The 19,367-nt window shown below is 32.9% G+C and overlaps 1 long non-coding RNA gene across 1 annotated transcript; it reads left to right on the forward strand.

The window, feature by feature from the left end:
* Window positions 1–1,960: 1,960 nt before the first annotated feature.
* Window positions 1,961–2,429, forward strand: LOC120163043. Its single transcript, XR_005519611.1, has 3 exons — window positions 1,961–2,011; window positions 2,180–2,278; window positions 2,388–2,429. It is a non-coding gene; the product is annotated as an uncharacterized LOC120163043 (long non-coding RNA).
* The last annotated feature ends 16,938 nt before the right edge of the window (window positions 2,430–19,367 follow it).

Below are 19,367 nucleotides of genomic sequence, written 5' to 3' on the forward strand. Positions count from 1 at the left end.
AAATAGATATTGCCAATGAGGGTTCGTACAAGTGATTAAGATTCAGGAATTTGAGCTTGTAAACGAAGTTTAATCCTACCACCGTTACTCCTGGTAGACAATCTGTAAATTCCTATGTAAATTTCAATTGGGTCTTAAGTATACCCTAGTCCTGGACTGGAAAGCTACTATAACCTAAACTTCTACGTAAAAAAAAATAGATATCAAATAGATCCATAAAATAGACTAAATAACTAAGTCCAGATTTAGATACCAACTAAGTATCTAAACTAAATGAAGGTATCAAATAAATCCTTTTTAAAAAAAGTTCAGATACCAATTAAATACTTAGGCCCCGTTTGATTCATGGTATAATTCATTCTTGGGAGGAATGTTTTTTTCCCTGATAAATATACCCACGTTTGGATGGAGGCAGATTACCAAGTGCCAGATAAAACATAATACCAACAGTGATTTAGTTTACTATTTTCCCGGAGAATATCCATCCCTCATCTCCCTTAGTTATTTCATTATTCCCGTCCCTGTCGTCTAAAATAGCCCTCCCTACTTCGTTCTGGCTATTGGGATTCTTTGAAATTTCGACCGTATGTGATTTCTGTTCGCCTTCCGTCATTGCTCCCCTGCTTCGATGGGTAGTATTTTGGTATTGATTCGCCTTTGTGTTCTCCTCCTTATATGGTTGAAGGGGATGCCAAAATATGGGCTATCGTCTTTGATGTCCGTGGAAATCGAGAACTCTCTGTCTCCACATTCTTCATTCTAAATCTGGTAATTCTCTGGCTTTTTGATTTATTTATTTTTGTTAATTTTCATTCTCATGAACTTTGAAAGTTTTGAATTAGAATTATGAATTAATTGAAATTTATATGCATGAACGAATGGGAAATTTGTGCGAATTAATCATTCATTGAAACTATGCGAATGGAAAATTTTTGAGCTCTTGTTTTCAGATATAGTATTAGGTTTTTTTAAATATATTTTAGTTGATTAATTTGTATTGATTGAAATTTTTCGAACTAATCATTCATTGAAACTGAATTAGGTGGAAAGATCAGTGTCATACAATGAGCAGAGGCCGAAAAGCCCTCCACCGGACTTACCTTCATTGCTTCTTAACGGTAGAATAGTTTACATTGGCATGCCGGTGAGTATTCCCAAATTCCAATTTAAAAGGGTGGGTGGGTGGGTGAGGTTTATAAATTGTAAATGTTTTCTGTTGCATATGCTTTACCAAATTAGAAATTTTTTTTATAAAAATTGCAAAACTGGGTTGAGGATAACTGGAATTTCATGTTTTTGCAATCTTGTTAAGAGTTTTGAGATAACTATTTCTTGGAAATTCTTGTTCCCGAGGGACAATCTGTATCTATATGTATTAGGATCCTAATTCATGGATCTCTCAGTACGAGAAAGCAAACCAAGAGTATCATTACCTATATCATATTGTTTTGTTGTTATTGTAATTTGTTCAAACAATTTGATCGTTTCTACCTTTCAGCTTGTGCCTGTAGTGACAGAGCTTGTAGTTGCAGAACTAATGTATCTTCAATGGATGGATCCCAAGCAACCAATCTATCTTTACATAAACTCTACGGGAACAACTCGTGATGATGGTGAAACGGTGAGCTTTGCATATGGTACCTTCAAATTTGATAATGAATTTAAGATGTACTACATTATGGATCGTGTAGCTTCTGGAGATGTTAGACTCATACCTTGGTTCTCATTTAATAAGTAAAAAAAGTCAGTTTAGTTAAAATTTGGATTTTCAGTCTTTTGTGTAGATTAAGTGCATGTAAACCTACAAATATGAAACTGTATATAAACCCGAATAGTAACTGAATTGTAAACACTATCTTCTTCTTCCATGCTGGCGCTTCTTCTGCTTGCCATGCATTATGTTCGCTTCTGCTTGCTATACGTACATTAATTTAAAGCTCTTATAATGCAGGTTGGCTTAGAGACGGTGGGTTTTGCCATCTATGATGCACTTATGCAGTTACAAAATGAGGTGAATTTTCGTTCTTCAAAGATATCAGTCTGTTTCGTTTTTTATATTTTGTTAAGAAACTTTTCTCTGGATGCCTCGAGTTTATGCTACTTTAGCTAAAGAACGAGATTTAATTTTTTCTTTATTCACAGAATTCCTTCATAACTTGGTAATATTGGTTCCCCACAGGTACATACAGTTGCTGTTGGGGCTGCTGTAGGTCAGGCTTATCTTTTGCTTTCAGCAGGAACTAAAAGGGTAAACGGTTCATGATGCCTCATGCTAAAGGTACGAATGCAGCTATCTTGTCTGTGATTCTAAACTTGTTTCGACTCTCTCCTATGATGCTATCTTTTAAAATATAACCTCTTGAGTGTTTGCCTGTATTCTATTTCAGCTATGATCCAGCAACCTCGTGTCCCGTCATCAGGGTTGATGCTGGCCAGTGATCTTTTATACGTGCCAAAGAGGTATGGTAAAAGTTATTATTCTTTACTGAGTAAATGTAATTAAGCATGGGTGTAGAATTTATGGAATCTTCCACATGCACATGCCTATGTATTGAAACTATGATTTTTTGGATTTAACCTTGATGTATGTCATGTTTATGTTGATTCTTCCGTTTAGTCCTGTACTTTTTTGGTAGGAGGATAAGACAATTTCCGGAAATGCTAAAACCACTGAAAATGTTATCGGGTCTTTCACATTTTGTTAAATTACTCCAATTAACAATAATTTCTTGGAACTTCTATAAATTGTTTTGGTACCCTTCTTTTAGGCCACGTTATCTAACCGTAAATTGTTTTCTGGTACTAATAAACAGGGACACACTTGTGGAACTTCTGGCCAAGCACACTTGTGGAACTTTGGGCTGTTTCAAAGGTTGATATATGTCCATTCTTGTGCTTTAATAATGTTGTTTCCTGTTGTGCTGCTGAAAGTTTGATAGCTAGATCCAGTGTGCCGCCTACATAGCGTCTGTAACAAGATTCCGACTCGTAGAAATCATCTGTAACAAGAGTCCGACTCGGTAGAAATCATCTTTCGAGGAATCTTGAATATGCAGGAAGGAACACTATTACAGTGATACATTTAGCTGAAATATACTGCTCGAAAATTTTCCATTCGCATAGTTTCAATGAATGATTAATTTTCACAAATTTCCCAATCGTTCATGCATATAAATTTCTATCAATTCATAATTCCAATTCAAACTTTCAAAGTTCATACTTGATGAAGATGTAAAATTTAATATTAATTAAAATTAAAATAATACATGATATATTTAAATAATAAAATAATATATTATCAATGAATTTTTATATAAATAATTTTTATTTAAATAATTAGAATTTTACTTGTTAAAAAATACAGAACAAGGTCAATTTGGTAAAATATACATTCCAATAATCTTTTATTCATTCAACAAAACACTGTAATCTTACATTACTGCCAAACAAACCAAACACAATAATGTAACATTTCCAGTAATATGTTAGGTAATGTTACATTCCGGTAATCCTATTCTAAATGGTAATCTTATATTCCGTGAACCAAACGTACCCTTAAGGGTATCCAAGGTCAAAGGTCAACTGACAAATATGAACTAACCCTATTACTAATGGCTCTTGACTAATAGTGTAATCTTTTAATCACACGAGATTAAAAAATTAACACACATCCTTAATATTTAAAAGAATGAATAAATAAATTTATTGAATGACATTGATGATTAAAAGGTGAATTATTTTCTTTAGAGATTTTGTGCTCGAATAGTTATGTCTGTAGGGTGTGTATTATCAATGACTAAAAAATTATAAATAAATATTATCTTATAATCAACCCATACTATTATAAAAAGAAATAAACAAATAAAATGTATTGTCATTTTTAACTAAAAAACCACAACCATATCAATATATTAGATAATAATTTTAGATTATTAGTAAACAATTAATTATAGTCATTAATAAACTTTTATAAATATATAAAAAAATATAATATAAATTCAATGTTTATAAAAATAAAAAGTAAAAAAAATATTTATTTATTTATATTACCAAGCAAGGATTCTTATACTATAAATGAAGTCCCCGTAGTATAATTTGAGTTGTAATTAACTGCACACTTTTTTTATAATATATTTTTAATAAAACTATAAAAAAAAATTCTTTTTTCCAATAATTAACTACACAGGTAGCCGCCTTGGGCATCTCCTTCGGCCGTCCAAGTCCTAAATCTAGGATTTCTTAGTTTTACCCTGGCCGCCCACATGAATTTGATTTATTGCATTATACTCAACTTTATAAAAAAAGGAATTATTAAATTAGAATTATTTTTTGATATAATAGTAGTGGAAAAATTAATTCAACAAAAAATGCTTAGATGATGCTGAGTATTTTCTATTAATCTTTTTCTCTTTTTTTTCCTTTAACCGTCGTTAGTTTTTTCTTTATCATTTTGATCGGCAACGATCAGTTTTAGTGATGGTTGTCGACCACCGGTATTCATTATTTTTTCTTTATTTTATTATAGCGTATATTTATTTTTTCTTGTTTTTTATTTTTAATAATTATGCATTTATGACATGTATTCTTCTATCTTTATGACACGTTTTTCTCTGTCTTTATGACACATCTTCGGTTGTTTGATTGTTGTTTTCGTTTATCCCTTTTCCAGGGTTGGATTGACATTGTCACAACTGATCAAGATAATGCTTATTTGTTATCATGTTGATCTTTCTTGCTTTAGACTACCATATTGGATTTGGATACACGATTTGCATTCGTAGATAGTATTTTCACGTCGCTTGATTATGAATTATGGTTTGTCGGGATCTTTCAATAGCTTCATTCTCTTTTGGGGTTTATTTGCTGATGTGGTCAGATATATTCGTATCTACCTTTTGTTCGAATTTATTTGGTTAGACTTTTTAACTTTTTTACTTGTATGGACCTTATGTAATCTTAAAAAAACTAGTCTTCTTATGTTTAGAAAAATATATTTATTATATATATTTAGTTTACGTTTTGGTTGTAAACCTTTATTATAATTTGAATATTTTATATTTTTAATAAAATTTGTGGATTCTATAAAAAATATTTTCTATTGATTGTACATTAAATGATATTCCGTAAAATAATATGATATATGTATTTATATATAACATTTTTTTTTGTTATACTTTCAAATTTTTCATATATTTGAACTCCCTAATGATTTTGGGTTCGAGCAATTATGTTTCCATGATATAAGTACATTATCAATAATTTAAAATTTTTTTAAACAGATACTATCATGTAATTATTGCATACTATTAAAAAAAACTTCGGTATATATTTTCACTGTCAATGCAATCTTTTATGTTCTATTTTTTTATGAAAATCTTTCATTTTGTTGTAACAAAAAAAAAATGAGGAGTCAGAGGAGCGAAGGGGTGAAGAGGTTCCAGCGGGCGACTGGGAGCCATCGGCGTCAAGGTTTAAAAGTGTTTGTCAACTGGGTAAGTAAAAGAATCCATACTCTGACTCTGTGGGAAGCCTTCCAAGAGTATGGGAACGCACGAGATGTCTACATTGCTTATCAGAATGTGAAAAGACGTCTAAAGGCTTCCACTTTCGCCTTTGTAAGATTTGAATATGAAAATAGAGCTATGAACGCTGTTAAGTTTGCTGACGGTTGGCACCGTTTTTTCGTCTGGTAGGAAAAAAAATAGTACAACTTAGAGATTTTTTTTTGAAAAAATTTTAAATTGTGATGAGTCGTCACCAACCATTTAAGGTTCGATTGGAACAATATAAAAATTGGGTGATTTTAATAAAATATTTTATTTTATCAAAATATTGAGTTTTGGGGTTTGCAAAAATCTATAAATCAGGTTCGAGAGTCGGTTACGCATGGAGAAGGGTTAGCACCCCACAACGCCCATAAATCGGTACCTAGTTGATTACCCTATGTTTAAAATTAGAAATTCTGAGTTCGAACTTTATTTAATTAAAAATTCACTATGGATGCACAGTTGAAAATGATATTCGTATATTTAAGCCAATAGTGTTCACCCCTAGCATGAATGCAAGAGATCAACTATTATGCCCAATAACCGGACATTGCCTTGATTTTAAGAAATCATGATGCGGTCTTGAAAAGGATGTCGATCTATTTCGAGAATCAATAGTAGTCACCCCCTGAGCATACTTGCGGGAGATATACTATTGATTCCTTGGTAAATCAACATTGCCTTAGTTGTGAAATAGAAATGCAATCAAATAATCAATTATGTCAACCTAATTATGCTAGGTAATTAATTAAGGCTTTCCCTAACTTAAAGTGTCAAATTGTGAAGCTTAGAGAGTCTGAAGGTTTAGACCTAAAAATGGGGGGCTCTTATTAAAAATCCTAATTAATTATGATCAACTAATTATTAGAAGTTCAAGGAATAAAGTTTGAAAAGACTATAGTTAAAACTCTAATTATTAAACCTAAGTAATTACCCTTTTTATTGAATTGAATAATCGAAATGAGCCATCGAGCATCTAAATGCGAGAGCTAAAATCGAATTATTCTCTAAATTAGAGTCTAGGTGTGAGAAATCTAAATGTAAGGTTTAAGTCTAAAAACTAAGGCTATAATAATTACTAACTAAATTAAGAAACTAGAACTAAAAGATTAATCCTTAAAAACATAAAACAAACACATATTTATTTATTTATTTAAAAAACAAACTAAAACTATACAAAGTTGTCTTTTAAAAACTAATTGCATATTTACAAATAACCAAGTAAATTTAACATGAAATTAACATTAGGGTTAATCTAACAACAAATTAATTTAAGGATTAAATCTAAAGAAACCTAAATTTAGGGACTAAATTAAAAATAAAATAAAATAAAGTACTACTTAATGAACAAGAATTTGTACGCAAAGATGATAAATAATCAGGCATTAAAATTGTAATATAACCCTAAACATTATAAGTGACTAAAAAAATACAAAACAGAATATCCCAATTCAAATATAAAAGAAATAAAAAAATAAATCAGGGGACTAAGATATAAAAACACATTGAAAGTAGAAGGAATCAAACAATATTATCCTAAAAATTTAGTTCTAGATATTTAATGAAACATATAAAATTTAAAATGACATGTTAAGGACATATATTCGAATGTATCACAAAAAAAAGACAACATGTGACTACTTTGTAAAAACACGGTTAACGTAGGGGGATAAATGATGATTTTCTATTTTTTATAAGCCAAATATGCACTAATAAACAAAAATGAGAAAATTATAGGATCAGACCAAATAAATTAAGACTAAAATCAACACAATTCTTGCAGGTGGTCAAGATGCAAAAACGCGACAACTTTAGGGGATTTAAGTGCAATAACCCCTAAACTTTTACTATAAAGAACACTTTCTTCTTCTTCTTTTTCATTTTAACCTAACACCAAAAAAACTCTCTCTACTCTCTTTCAATCTCTCTCGATCGACAACCACCAAAACCTAAAGCCACCACACCGACCACCTCTAACAGTGGCTGGAGTTCCTAAAAATGACCTAAATAAACCAAAACACCCCAATCTACTCACTTAGACACAAATCAAAGCCGAAAACCCCCTAGTAAGACCTAGATACCCCTAAATTAAGACCCGACCTTTTTGTTCCTACCACTCCGGTGAGCCCCCCCGACGACGCGAAGCTTCCCCTCTCTGGTAAACTCTTTGACTTATTTCCTTTTTTATGTATATATATATTTTTGAAACTTTCTTAAAACAAGAAAAGAAATCGGGTGTTTTCCATTTTTTACCTTGAATTTATTTTGCTTTTTGTATTGCTCCGAAAAAATGAGGGAAGATCCCCTTTTTACAAACTGATTTTCGGGTTCTTATACTCGAAATTTTACAGACACTGATAACTCCGTAAAAAGACTACTTTTAAGGCCTTTTTCACTTAAGTTATTGTTTGTTTAAGGGTCCATATAGGTAATTTTAGATGTATGTAGCTGCATATAATTGCATTTGTGGTGGTTATGTTATTTTATTTTATTAAGGTATTGTATGAGGGGAAAGGTGTGGTTTTTAGTGATGTGCAAGAAATAACAAGAAAAAAGGGCGAGCTTAGAAGGAATGATGTGACATCACACATTACTGAAGCAGATTGAAATGCCTTGACATTTCTAGCGCAAAAAAGGACAAAAAGATATTTTCATAAAAGGACAATTGTCAAAGAACGTGTATACTGCTTGTAACTACATGAAGGGGTCAACTGCCACTTATAGAGATAAGCTTAACGTCCAAGGAATGAATTTGAGGGTATGATGGGTATTTTAAGTGCAAAATTCCCAATAATACCCTTAGATATTTTTATTATAGAAGGATACTACATAAGAGAGAGAAAGATGAGGTTACCAAGCTAGAAAAATCATCATCTTCTCCACCATTTTCTTCCCCATTTTTCTGGGTGTTCCTCCATTGGTGAAGCTCGAGGGAGTGGTGATCTAGGTGTTCGACAGGAGGTAGCAAGCTAAGGTGATTCGTGGTGGCCAAGGGGAGCTCCAGCAGCGCATGTCGAAGGCTTTTTCCTCCATCCCTTTGCTGTTTTCTTTCATTTATTTTAGTTAGGTTGTTTGGAACGAATGATTTTCATGTTTTATTTCATGGAATATTTGAGCCCCACCATGAACTAACCTTATTTGGTGGGGTTGATTTTATGGATGTTTGTTTTAATGGTAGATTAAAGTTTATCTTTTGCATTTACTTGTTTCGCTTATGAAGGCTCCATCTTCAAAGTTTGTAGGAGGCATGAGAGTGTCCATTACTTAGATGAAGGCTAGGTGTTCGAGAGACACTTTGTCATTAATGCTTGGAGTATTCAAGAGAAACACAAGTAAGATCCACATAAGCAATGGGGTGTAGTAGTTTACTTAAGCTTAAACACGACATAGTAGTACTATATCCTAATCCCTTAGTACTTGAGAGAGACTAATATAGGATTTCAACGACTAAGAGGGGTAGTTTTATTAATAACGTAGGCTACCATAGTTGAGACTGAGAGGAGATGTCGTGACATTCTATTATATTAGGTTCATTTGACTAGAGATAGCGGGTGTACTTTCAACAAACTTCATCGAGCAAGTGAAGCTTAGATAGATTAAATATGTTATAGATATAAGTTTTAGCATCATTAAATCATTCCCCATCACTCATTCCCAAAGTAGTTTCATGTGATGATTATCAAGTTATTTCATTTAATTGCTATTTTTACCATTTTCCTTTGCCATGACATTTCCTTTTGTTACTCATTTAATTTGCCTCGTCATAATCAAAATACCATTAGATATACTTAATTACTTTAGAGTAGTGCATAAACTTTACTGAAGATCCTTCCAATCCCTGTGGAGATGATACTCACTCATCACTATATTACTTGTTTGATTGTGTATACTTGCACATTAATTGCGTATAATTTTACAGTACTCACAACATGCAACAAGTTTTTGGCGTCGTTGTCAGGGATTAACAATTGACGAGGTTGAGTTTAGTTGTTGCACCGTTTTATTTCTTATCTTTTTACATATTTACTTGTTTTTGTGTTTACCTTTTTCAGGTGTTATGTTATCGTATGACCCGTAAAAGACCCAAAGAACCATTATTTCATATTGAACCTGAGGCTCATGCTGTTCAAAATCAGGTGAAGGATCCTGTTATTGTAGCTCCAAAGATTCAAGCAACCCAATTCGAGCTTAAATAGGTTATCTTTGATATGTTGGACTTGATTAGACAATTTGGTGGTGCTCCTCATGAGGATGACAAGGTAACATGTTTGAGCATTTTTGGAGGTCTGTGACTCTTTTTGACAACAAGGTGTGCATGAAGATGTGATGAAATTGCATATTCTTTGAAAGATCACGCCAGGGCATGGCTCAATGGATTACCTTCCAGCTCAATAAGGTCTTGGGCTGACTTGTGAAAAACTTTTTTGCTATGGCATAATCCACACAATATGAGCATCTATCTTAGGAATGCCATAGCATCTTTTCATCAAGCTGATAACAAGTCAATGTATGAGTATTGGGACCACTACAAAGAATTTCTTCGCAAATGTACCAACCATGGATTCCACAACTGGACTCAACTCATAATGTTCTACAATGGAGACACTGTACTCACGAGAATGATGCTAGTTGCCTCAACAAATGACACTTTGCTTGAACAATACCTGAAGAGGCTTTTGACATTCTTGATCGAATTGCTAACCATGATTACCAATTTCCCTCTTCAAGGTTTTGAACTAGAAGGAAGACATCTGGGATATTCAAGTTAGAAGATGAAGATTCAGTGTTGGCCCAGCTCTCTACCATCACCAATATGTTGAAGAATTTGCAATGTTCTAATAAGGAGAAAGAAGTAAAGGTTGCTAGCTCAGCATGTCTGTTATGCCGTGATAATCACCATAAATGTGAATGCATGAACAATCAAAAGTCCATCAACTATGTGGAAAGCATCAATTGAGGCAATAACAACCCTTAATCCAATACTACAACCAAGGATAGAGTCAACATCCAATTTCTCATGGGAAAATCAAGGAGCTCGTAATGTTTGTCACCTCGCTCAGCATCAACATAAGCATATGGATGAGCCTCCAACCTTTCAAATGAATATGTCATGACATACTTTTAATAAGGGGGCAACATCTTCACTTAATGCAAGTTCTCTTGAGGCCACTATGCAAGACTTTATGGAAACTACAAAGGCTCTATTACAATATCACGTAACATCTATTAAGAGTCAAGAAGGATTATTAAAAAGCCAAGGGGCATGGTTGCAAAGTTATAATTTGTCCTTGAAGTGGGTCAAATTGCCATGACATTACAAGAATACCAACCATATAGATTTCCTAGTGATACTGAAGTCACTAAGGCTAAGGGCAAGGAGCAATTTAGTACATTCACCTTAGGGAGTGGCACCCAGATCTACAAAGATGCTAAGTTTGGGGGGGAAGCACTTGAAGAACCCAGCTATGAGATTTTGCATGAAGAATCTCAATTGCAAGAGGACTCACCTTCTCTGGAGAACAAAGTTGAAGGTTCAATGAGTAAACCCAATGATGGCAGGCAAAATAATGCCACGGCAAAAGAGAAAACCCCACTAGCAGGAGTTGATGACCAAATGAAAGCTGTAGAATTTTCCCACGACAATTTTTTAGGTACTGGTGATTACTTGAAGCTCAATGAAGAAGACAAAGATGAGCTATATTCCAAAGGAGATGAGTAATTCTAGCTTACTCATAGCTAGACCAGGTACGAAATTTGAACCTTTGGATTTCATTGATTTTACTTATCTTAAACCCCAATTAGTTGCCTATTTTTCTAGTTTAGAAATTATGAAAGAACCAAGGAATAAAATGGAGATTAAGAAAAAAAATACCTGATGAGAAATTATTATTTTCCAATGCATTGTCGTGGTATGCTGACATTGTCAATTTTCTCTTTAGTGGTGTTTTACTTCCGTACTTGAATAGCCAGGGTAAGAATAGGTTGATGCTGAATGTTCGCTACTGTCACTGGGATGACCTCTATTTCTTCAAAGACTTTGCTGCCCAAGAAATTAAAAGATGCCACGGAAAAGAGGAACAAAAAGAGATTTTATTTCACTTCCATTTAGTTTTATATAGAGAACATTTAAGAGGAGAGATGACTACTGAAAAGGTCCTACAAATTGGGTTCTATCGGCTTACACTGAATGTGGCTTTGTTATTTGTGTGGAGCATTTTGGTCTATACTGGTGCTCCAATCGAAACCGAAAAAAATGCCATAACATTTCATGCTATTTTGGAGTTTGCATCCTTTCAACCCTCTTTAATTTATGTTATAGAAATTTTGTTTTGTCGTGAGTTTTTGTTTGTTTATTTTTCTTTATTTTTAATTTTAATATTAGTTCTTTTTAGTAGAACAAAGTCCCACGCATGTTTTCCAAGGGTAAAGCCCTCATGGATACTGCAACCACTTAGGACGAAGGGTGTTTCAGAGGATGAATATGATGAAATCTCACCTGGGTTGAAAGGAAATATTAATTTAAAGTTTCTCGTGATATTGACATTAAGTAAGGACAAAGCCAAGGAAAAAGATGAGAGAAATTCATAGGATGCTGCAAAACAATATGCCACGGCAAAGGTAGATGCAATCGATGAATCAATAAAGTAGACGAGTGAAAAAATAGGGCTCTAACTAATGATGGAAAGATTTTATTTGCCTATGTCAGGCAACAAGACACAGTCGTGGCACATGTTCATAAGGAGATGCTCCCACATTTGGCTTATAATCTTCCAGTCATCCTGGATGTGATCTTGCCAGTATCTAAGGATGCCACAACATTTCCAAATGTCATTCAGCAAGATAGTACACCCAAGCCAGAGGATGGTAACCCAATCAACATGGTATGTGCCTGAGCAAGTACCTAAGTCTCAGCCCCAATCCCAAACTGAGCCCGAAAAGTCAAGGAGACCCATAATGTTGATGAGCCCTCAAGTGAGATACCCAACCAGATAGAAACACCACTACAACCTTTTCCATGCAGGACTATATTATGTCTAAAGAAATATGTTGGGTGTGTGGAGACCCCAACATCCAAGAACACTGAAGTCCCTAGCACACCACCTGCTGAACCCAATTCTGACCCTGACGCAAGCCCCACCCCACTGAAGAAGTGCACCAGGCGTAATGTTGAAAACATTTTGATGTTTCGATATAACAAATTAAGTGTTATTGAATTTTAAGATTTTATAATCATTTTTAAAGTATATTCGATTAATTCATTCGAATATAAAAAATATTACTCCAAGTTTTTCAAAGGATAATTTCAATCCTTAATAAAGTGTAAAATTGTGTTTTAAACTTAAAATATTTTGAAATAATTTTACAAAGTATTTCGAACCAAAATCGAGCTAAAAATCAATTTTATATAGGGGTGTACCGATGCACTCTTTGATGTATCGATGGAAACCCTAATTCGAATGCATTTTGTGTACCGATGCATAACCATGCATTGATGCACTCCTGATTTTATTAAAACATCGAATGCATTTTATGTATAGATGCACAAACCATGCATCGATACACTCCTGGCTCTTTTCAAACATCGAATGTAATTAGTGTGCCGATGCACCCCAAGTGTACCGATGCACTAGGTCTTATAACGGTCGAAATATTTGAATTTTACACAGTGTACCGATGCACCCTTATGTGTGTATCGATGTACCTATGCTCACAACCATATTTTTAAATGATAATTACACAATAACCGGTCTATTGACTTCACCAATGATCCCCAACATTCAAAAGTGATTCAATGTGTATTTAAACAAATTGAGGAGCCATTGATCAATAACAATAGAGAGAGAAACAAAGAGAAAGCCTTAAACATCAAGTTTGAGCATTTCTAGCCAATTTTCATTTTTTTGCTTTCAAGAACACTACTTGTATTCAATTGTATTCATTTTTTAGTGTTCTTTCTTTGTTCTAGAATTGTGCAAACATATTGCCTTGTGAGATTTTTCTGTAAGTTTGTGAAATTTGTGTATTTCTCTTTGAGAGAGATTGTTCTCAAGAATTTGGGGTATAATTCTTGAGGGAGTTGTATGGTTACTCTTTGTCCTTAAAAGAAAGAACAAATTAGTGAATTTGTTAGAAAATCCTTAGTGTGGATAGCTAAGGTAGTGGACGTAGACTTTGATTGAGAAAGTCGAACCACTCTAAATCGCTATGTAATTATTTTCTATTTTCTGCAAAAGCTTCCACCAAAATTTTTATTGCCAATTCACCTCCTCTTGACTATTTCATTGATCGAATAACTCAACAATTGGTATCAGAGCCTTACTCATTTGAAGGTTTAATCACCACTTGAGTCGATTCGGGAAGAGTTAAATCGATAAAGATAGCGTCCACTTTCGGTTCATTCTCTATGGAAGAATCTAGACCAATTGACGTGCCTCCCTACTTCAATGGAACAAACTATCATCGTTGGAAGAGGTTAATGACTATTTATCCAAGCATATGATCTTGAGGCTTGGATGATAATAAAGAACAAATATTCCTCTCTTACGAAGAAGTCAAAGAAGTGAAGTAATCAAGAATGGAAGAAAGCTCAGTAAAACACAAAGGCTATGCACATGTTATGTTGTGCAATTGATCCAGATATTTATAAAGGAGTTTCTTCTTGTTCAAAAGCCAAGGAGCTGTCAATAAGCTTGAGGAAATCTATGGAGACGAGAAAGAAGAGCAAATTCTGGTGATGTCTCTATTAGCTCTAACAGAGCCAAAGGTATCTTCAAACTCAAATAAGTTAAATTAACGTTCTTTTAATGAGTTACAAGATGCCTATGATGAATTATTTTCAGAGTTTGAGACCATGAACTCCAAATATAAGAATTTGATTTCTAAATTTGTAGCTAAAATTGATCTTCTTTTGAAAGCTAAATCAGACACTGAAAATCAAAATGAGATGTTGAAAAATGAGTTAGAGCTTTCAAAAATGAAATCTGAAAACTTTGAAAAAGAAATTTTCAAATTAAACAAACTTCTTCTAGAAACTAAAATGGATTTTGAAAATCAAAATGAAATATTGAAGAAGGATTTGGAGCTTTCAAAAATGAAATTTGAAAGTAATGAAAAAGAAAATTTCGATTTGAAAGTAAAGCTTGAAGGTTTAACAAAATAAAAAGAGATCATTTTAAATAATTCATCTAGTTCAATAATGATAATATGCTCACATTGTCATTATCATGGTCATAAGGAACATACTTGTCCTTTAAAGAAAGGAAAATGATTTAAAATTAGACAAGTATGGATTCCAAAAGGAACAAGGGCCATTAAAACTAACATTCTAGGATCCAAAGCAATTTGGATACCAAAATCTACTTAAATGTCTCTTGTAGGTGTGTGGGAGCAATGATAATGAAAATGATGATATTCAAGATGCTCTAGCCACACATGAAAAAGGAATGGGTAACCTCTAAAATTAATGTTATTATTTTAATTGGTTTCTCATTTAGTTTATGCATGCATGAGGTTTTAAATCTTAAATAATTATGTTTTATCTCATGTATGTTGAAAAATGTTTTATGATGAACAATCTAAATTTTTCAGAAATTTTTTTAACTTTAGTTCATCATAATAATTTTTCGTCAAAATTGTTTTTAAATATAAATGATATCTATTTAACAATTGATATCAATTTTTCAAATACTTTGGTTTTGATAAATTTTTTACCTTAAATTTCTTAATGTTTATGCATTGAATTCAAATTTTCTTTTAATGATATATTTCTAACAATTGATATTAATGCATAACATTTTTCAAATCTTTATGCATATGTACTTAATCTCAATAATCGACATTGCATAAGGTTTTATATGTGAATGGGTTAAAAGAATAATTTTTTTGATTAATGAATTTGACAAAAGATACAATGTCATTTTTAAATGGTTGCAAAATTGATTGACATTGCATCTATTTTGATTATGCTTGTTGGTCATAAAATAGGGACATATACATGGTGCATGTAGATTCAATAAATATGACTAATTTATGCCTAGTTGCTAAGGTTGAACATGATAGTTGGTATGGTATAGGAGACTAGGACATACAAGCATGAGTGTTTTACAAAGACTAATTCAAGGAGATTTATTAATGTTAGAGTATGCTCAAAGACCAATCATATGATGATTATAATAATAATTTTATTTGCCGATTTTATTGAATAAAGGTATTGCCGCTATTATTTTCATATATGTGTTTAACATAAACTGGAAGATAATAAAGTCCATATAATGACATAATTGTTATTATTAAAAGATCCCTAGTCAAGTATTATTATGGGCATGGACAATAATAACACGCTTAAGACTAACATGTTATTGATTGATGACAATGAGTTGTCATTGACATAGAGATGTTAGAATTGATACATGATTATATTGTTAGAGAACAATGTATTGGATTGACCAACCATGAGCATATGTCTTGGATTATTATGTGACAGTTATAACATTGCTCATGGTGATGACTATATGTATGATCCTCATACTTGAGATCAATACTATCCCAAAATATATTGTTGTATGTTTTGATGCAGCTAAACAAGCTCCGTAACTGGTTGCTCTATAAAGACTGTTATTGAATATATCTCAATATATGTAGTAGGTGTGTATGATTAAGATAGGATTTGTCCTTCCTACATAATAGGAAATATATCACAGGCCACTTGATTGAGTAAGACTAGAAATGCATGGCCATGCTCGAATAAGTTGATATGAGATATCATAAACTATTCGTTAATTAAAGTCTACTCTAGATATCAAGAAACAATAGAGGTGCTATACAAGTGTGACTATTCCAAGACTTGTGCCTATTCTAGATATAAAGGACATAAAGATGTAATACATAAAAGAGTAATCACCAAGATGATATGTCGAATCATATTTTCTTGTAACTTAGGTGACAATGATATATTGCTAGATGTCACTCATTGTATGTAATATTAGAATTGTTCTAATAATTACTGCTAACGTTACAAGAACCTATAAGGTCACACCCAAGGATTGAAACGAGCAAAGATGTATAATATGTTGTACGTTACTAAAATATATGTTTTAATAATCACGAATATTTAATTTCAATTAATTAATTAAATATAGATTTAATTAATTTGAATTAATAAAATCCCCAATATGATTATGGTAACTTGGATATAAGAGGATTATTAAATTCCAATTAATTAAATATAGATTTAATTAATTTGAAATAATAAAACCCTAATATGATTAGGGTAACTTGGCTATAAAAGGGTGTGTTACGTCTAGCAGCCGTTTTTGCAACAAACACACAAACCCTTCAACCATTTACTCTCAAAATAGTTTTGGGGAAAAAATATTGCTCTCAATTGGGTGAACTGAGTAGAGGTCGAGACGTGATTTCGTGGAGGCTTTCGATTCGAATCGATCTATACCACCGTATTCACTGCTGTTCTTGATGTTTTTAAGGAACCCACTGTAAGTATTCGTATCTCTTCCTCTCAATTTCGATTTTTCGTACTTGGATCGCTGGTGAGACCGTCGAGTTTTGTTTCTGCTGCACCATGGGGTGCGCTGACGGTCCCAACAGTGGCATGAGAGCCAATTGTACGATCTGATTTTGGGTTAAATTTTTGGTTGATGCGATATGTATGAGATGTATGTTCTAGTTTTATCGATTTCGGTAAATATGTTGATATCATTGTTCGAATCGATACCCGCAACGATTAATATGTTAATTTGTTAATATGTTTTTCAATCGATTTGTTATTGGATGATCTATGGGAGTGCGATAGATCGCGTTTAGCAGTGGAACAATGGTTGTTCCGATGCAGAAAACCTTCAGGATTGAAAATCCCAAAAGAACGATCCTGTTGATAATTGTTATCAAATCGTGAAGTTTTTCCATGAAAACAAAAGTACTATTTTTCAAAAAAAAATCCTACTGGTTGTCGGGCTCCGCCCCTTGACCCCTTATCAACAGTACAAATTGAAGGCCCATATTAATATTTTTTAACAAAGTCGTAACAATGTGTATATATATATATATATATATGATATGTTTGTTTTGCACGGTGTTTATATGCATGGTTATAGCTCTTGTTCAATTCACAATGGTTTATTTTGAAATACGGTCTGCGAGCCGTGCCTTTCTATATCTCTGTTGTATTTCTTTTCTCATCTTACTCCCTCGTATGTAAAATGAGTTTCTTTTAAAATTGTAAATCTATGAAGATTCATAAGGAGCAGAAGAATTGCGAGAAGATGCCTATAGAGTAGTCTTAGGCTTTAGAGTTCTTGGTTCTCCCATTAGATTGGGATGGGCCACCTTAGTCATTGGTTTGGGCTATAACCATTGCATATTATTTATTGCTATATTTGTTATGTATGCAATGCATCAAATGATATAATAAGAATAAATATTGATGAGATCAATAAGGGCCTAATATTAAAACGAACAATGATGAGATAATTACGTAAATCCCTCTTTATAATCTAAGTTAACTTAACCGTCCAATATTTACCCTCGTTAAGGCTTTTATCGATATTGTGTGGGCTTTGCCAAAGCATTGGCACATAAATCTATCTTGGTTAAACGCGAAGAATAAGCAAGTGATATTCACCGGTTGAAATATTGGTAATAACTTAGCTAGGTTATTCTAATAGGATTAGAAACCTAGAGGTTAAATATTTGGATAAGTCATGAGATGACTTGAACAAAAGTTGTTCACCAAAATGAGGAGTTACATGAGATGTAACTAGTCAAGTGTTACTTACCTAAATAATCACTATCCTAAAAGAAAAGCCAAAGTGATTTAGGAAATTGATGTATTATGGATCCTCACACACTAGAAATATTTTCGTTGAATTTTTCCGAAATTAAAACAAAGAGGGTTTTTAATTTTGAATAAAATAGTGAGAGTAATTTGTAAATAAAGTCCTATTTATAAATTTTAATTCGGTAAATTTACTTACTTTAATATTTCCATTGTTGTAGATTTAATGGCAAACAACACTTTATCATTACGATCACTCCTTGAGAAGGATAAACTTAATGGCATAAACTTTCTTGACTGGTTTCATAATTTGAGAATTGTTCTCAAACATGAAAGGAAGGAATATATCATTGAGGAACCTGTTCCTGATGAGCCGGCAACTAATGCTTCAAAAGCTGACAAAGACAAATTCAAGAAACATATGGATGATATGTTAGATGTTGGATGTCTAATGCTTTCCACCATGACTCATGAGCTTCAGAAGCAACATGATGACATGGTTGTATATGAGATGATTCAAAATCTCAAAGAAATATATGAAGGGCAAGCACGTCAAGAAAGATATGAGACCTTTAAAGCTCTATTTCAATGTAAAATGGCAAAGGGAACTCTTGTAAGAGCTCATGTCATCAAGATGATGGGCTACATCCAAACGTTGGAAAAACTGGGATTTCCTCTCAAAGATGAATTGGCTACCGATGTTATCCTGCAATCGTTGCCAGATAGCTTTAGCCAATTTGTCCTTAATTTCAACATGAATGAAATTAACAAAACGTTGCCACAGTTACTTGGCATATTACGAACTGCTGAAAGTAACATGAAAAAGGTTGGACCTAAACCCATTCTGATGGTCCACAATGATAAAGGAAAAGGAAAGAAAAAGGTAGTGGAAAAGTCTAAGGGAAATGGTAAAACCAAATCAAAAGGTAAAAATGCATTGAAACCCAAAGGGGGAGTTAGCAAAGAAGGAAAATGTTTCCATTGCGATAAGACCGGACACTGGAAGAGAAATTGCCCTGTTTACCTTAAAG

This window comes from Hibiscus syriacus, unplaced genomic scaffold, assembly GCF_006381635.1.
Source record: "Hibiscus syriacus cultivar Baekdansim isolate YM2019G1 unplaced genomic scaffold, ASM638163v2 tig00111427_pilon, whole genome shotgun sequence".
NCBI classification, from domain to species: Eukaryota; Viridiplantae; Streptophyta; class Magnoliopsida; order Malvales; family Malvaceae; genus Hibiscus; species Hibiscus syriacus.